Raw genomic sequence first — 4,442 nt, 5'->3', positions numbered from 1 at the left:
TGCTCTGCTCTGCCCTGTCAGAACCCCTCTGCCTGCCAGCAAATTACACACATATGCACACAAATACACACACACGTTGAATGATTTATGCACATCTTAATTTTCACAAGGAAATGTACCAAACACACAACACTCACAAACGGAACTGAGCTATTTTCTCCCTCTGCTGGCATTTTTCTTACTATTGTTTTCCTCGTCTCCCGGCTTACTCACACATTTTCTTCTGCCTCTCCTCTCATCTCCTCCCAATTCTTAATCACACTGTTTTTCTCATTCCGTGCAATCTTTTCCCCACTCATATCTTTATTGCTGGAGCTGTTAGCAGTGTCAGACCACACATCCACCACAGCAACTGAGTGAAAGCATGAGAATGAAATGAAAGGGCTACAGTGTAATAATGACAATATGGAGGGCTGGGGATGGGGGGGGCTATTATGGTACCTACAGTATGAGAAACTTTTTTTCCTGTATGTGTGTGGGTGTGGGGGACTTGGGAAATTACGCACTACTTCATTGTACTGGTGTTTGGAGGAAAAGCCCTATTGAAGCTCTCCGTCCTTCCCTCTTACCTCTCTTCCTCCCGCACTGAATCTCTCCTCCCTTCTGCATCCCTGCATTACTTCCTGTCCCCTTCTTCTTATACTTATAAACTCACTCTAGTTGCCTTTTTCCAATCACATCTGTCTGTCACTGTCTAGTTCTCCTGCAATATCTCTTCCTTTTTCTCCGCTACAGAGTAAGGTTTCTCTCAGGCTTTTAAGGAAAGCAGAGCAGGAAGCAGCTTGGCTACCAGACAATGGATCACATCAAAAAGCAGCACCAGCCTCACCAACTTCTCTCTCTCACTCACACACACACACACACTCACACAGAGCAAGACAAACAGGACATTCCAGCTGCCGGCTGCACCGGATTCCTCGCCTTGGCTGATCTGAAACGGAGAGTGAGAATGGGAGTGGAGCAGAGCAGGGTGAGAACTGCGGGTGAGGGAGAGAGAGTGCTGGGAGGAAAAGGGGAGTGAGAGGTCTATGTAGAGTTTGACACTAACAGTTAGTACTAAGAGTTCTGTTCAGGCCAACGACTTAACGTCTTGAACTATAGCTACCTTTACATTGTGGTTAAAGAGACACTGACAATTAAAATGAGAGAGAAACTGAAATAAATCAGTAAGCGTTTGTCGGGATAAAACACATGCAACCAAAAGCATCACATTATATGTGAACTGTAGGGGATCTCGGGTCTCTAATATTATTGGAACTTTACTTTTATCACATGTACGATGCTAAATTTGGCACCTAGAGGCACATCCAAGTGAAAAGAGTAACATGAACTTTAAGCAAAAGAGAGCACATGAGCCATCTTCATACTCCAATCCACTTTTTTGCTGTGTTTGGCCCAGGGGCACATTCTCCCAGTGCTGGAACTGAACCTACAACCTGATTTGTCTGGTTAAAGACAGCTCCCCATTCCCACCTGATTGTGACCGTATTGGGTTTTTCTTAGTCAGGAGTTGGCTGTGGTCCAATTGGACAACATCCAGGTAAATATTTATCTTTGATCGGGTGTAGCAACTTAAATGCATTGTAGTCTAGTATTTGTCATACAGAACATAGTGTCACAGTACGTGTCTGATCTGTTTGATTTAGCACAAAGACAAATAAGTTTACGTACATGACAGATGAAAAATAGCCAGCTGCCAATTCTTCTAATTGTGTTTGACGTTGAGGCAGGTTATTTGTGGTTCCTAACAAACTAAATCTGAAGATTTTCCTCGGCCTCAGTAACAGTATCAGACAGTCGTCCTGAAGAAACTAAAAATTTGTCCATAAATACACAGGAAAAAAAAGGAGAGAAAACAAACAGAGAAGAACTGGAGAAAACGCAGGTGAAATGAGGTGGCGTGAACCAGAGAAGGGTGGAGGACAAGCAGAAATAGGACATCTGAACTCTGATACAGGTAAAATGTTAAAGAAAAATGTTTCAGACATTTGTGGAACTTTGCTGTCGGTGTTCAATGAGAGTATAGAATTGTACGAGAAGAGATACTGTCTACAAAACAGATGTTTAGTAAAACATAACACTGCAGTAAGCGCATACTACGCTTGATGCTACTATGTTTTGATGTGCAGTTAAAACTAGAAATGGCTCGATATAACTTTTTCATGTCTGATACTGATACTGCAACTTGGAATACCTTCAATACCAATATCAATCTGATGTGCCGGGCTGCCATTGCTGAGGTGATAGTGTATCTGTTTACAGCATGTCACAGAGAGTTAAGTTGAGCTTTTGGGCTTAGGTATTGGACCTGACAGGCTACAGATTTTTTTTTTTTTTTTATGTTCAATGTTGAGATTTTGACCGCTTTCCTTCCCCTTCTGCTATCTCTCCCATTTTCCCTTCTCTCTCTCCCCCTGTTGGGGAAGACCAAAACACTGAGCCGGTATGTGCTGGAGAGAGTTTTATTGTCTCCCCAGCATTGCCAGAATGATGCTTAATGTGTTATTTTCATTATTTGTAAAACTAATTTACTTTGTGTTAATACGTTAATAAGAACTCAGTTTTTGCAAAACTCATGAGTGAATGACGACCTTATGTATTTCAACTTCTGTGTATTTTGACTTTTGTGTATATTTTGATTTTTTTGTCGTCTACCAGAACTAAAGCAAATAATTAACGTTCGCACAATGATGTCATGTCTTTATTTGTTCTTGCTATTGCGAACCCCACACTTAAAGCAGCTCAGCAGCACTGCCTCTTTTTTTCAAACATTTAGTCAAACATTTGTATTACATGTCATCCTAAAATATCAGAAACTGGATACACACACCAGCACTAATTCACACACACACATAGATACACATCATGCACACACCCGCACAGACACGCAGGTATTACTGCGATGCTATGCTATCCTGGGGCCAATGTGACTGTGGGAAAAAGAGTGCAGGCGTGATTTGTTAAGGCCAGACACTGGGTGAGTGATGGCTCATCATCTTGCTTATCTGTAGGTCTATCTGCTATTGTGTCTGCTCAGAGAGCCATGAGAGTCAACTTCGGAAATGAGTCAGGGACATCCCCACATTCAAAGGAACTCAACCGCCGCAGATACGTTAGTGATATGTGACATTTAAAATCAATGAGCAAGACTAAAACAAAACCGCTTTTCTAATATTGAAATCCAAATCTCATACTGTAACATTGGCGTACTTTTTCACACACACATCTCCTCCGAGGTGTTCTTCTTCTCCTCTTTCCTGTCAACTCCATCTCCAACATCCTTTCATCTCCATCATCTCCACCATGTCTCCTCAGCTCATGTCCAAACCATCTCCACCTCTCCTCTCTAACTTCATCTCCAAACTGCTCCACCTTAACTGTCCCTCTGATCCTGTCCATCCTGGTCACTCCCAGTGAAGATCTCAGCATCTTCATCTCCTCCCCCTCCAGCTCAGAGTTTTGTCTCTTACAGAGCGACTGTCTCTGTACCATACATCATTCCTGTCCAACTACTCTTTTTTTGGATCTTCACCTTTCACTGTCACAAATCCCCAACGACACTTGTCTACACCCATTCCACCGGGACTCCACCACTGTCTTCATATTTTTGTGTCCTGTCCATTACTCTGGATTGTTCAGCCTATTTTAGCCAACGCGTCATTCATATTTTAGTATACTGTATACGTACATGACTCTACAGCTTCATCCTTAAGTACTTGTCTTTGGTATATAAAGGTAAAAAAGTCAGTATTTAGTTAGTTATCACAGAATTGCTATTTTGACAACTCTGCTAGCACTACTCATTTAATCTTGTTGCAATACACTGCTGTGTTTTGTGATGTAAAGCTAAGACTGTTATGTTCTATTCCTTTTATGTTGGCGTGTAATTTTTACGTGATTTTTTTTTCTGGTGATGATAGATGATGATGATTTAAATAAATCTTACTTACACAATTAGAAATAATGTCAATTGCAAGTATTTCACAAAAACATGAGCAAAATAATGTATGAACACTGAAAAATAAAATGAAAAAATGCAATGAAAAAAACAATAGTTGATTTTTCAACATGCAACATTTCTCAGAAGCACTAACATTATAACAACTGAAGTAAATACATGAAGTAATGTGAAGTACAGCAGTACAACTTTCTCTTGCCTACACATAGACAGACGCAGCAGTGAAAGTGACAGGAGTGCATGATCACAGGCTGAGGAACAAGAATTTTCCCTCCCGGCCCATTCCAACACTAGCAGACAATGATTTATGACCTATGTAAAGCACCTGATTTGCAAAAGAAACACTACACGATTGTTTTGGGTTTTTTTTACACCTCATATAGTTCGGTTTCTACTATGAGAGGTTCTTTTTTCTGTGACTTTTATGAATCGCAGCTCTTTCCCCGAAAGCCGAATGGGACCATTAAATGAATTTCAATGAAGC

At 41.0% G+C, this 4,442-nt stretch overlaps 2 protein-coding genes across 5 annotated transcripts in view; one reads left to right on the top strand and one right to left on the bottom strand.

Annotated features, from left to right (window-relative positions):
* The window catches only part of LOC103389163 (threonine synthase-like 2), a 649,915-nt gene that overhangs the window by 62,324 nt on the left and 583,149 nt on the right, over positions 1 to 4,442 (top strand). The window lies entirely within an intron of this gene.
* The window catches only part of exd3 (exonuclease 3'-5' domain containing 3), a 47,618-nt gene that overhangs the window by 19,730 nt on the left and 23,446 nt on the right, over positions 1 to 4,442 (bottom strand). The window lies entirely within an intron of this gene.

This window comes from Cynoglossus semilaevis, chromosome 14 (genome assembly GCF_000523025.1).
Source record: "Cynoglossus semilaevis isolate Cse_v1.0 chromosome 14, Cse_v1.0, whole genome shotgun sequence".
In the NCBI taxonomy this organism is placed as follows: domain Eukaryota; kingdom Metazoa; phylum Chordata; class Actinopteri; order Pleuronectiformes; family Cynoglossidae; genus Cynoglossus; species Cynoglossus semilaevis.
The sequence above is the reverse complement of the archived record's forward strand: the minus strand, read 5'-3'. Positions and strand labels throughout refer to the sequence as shown.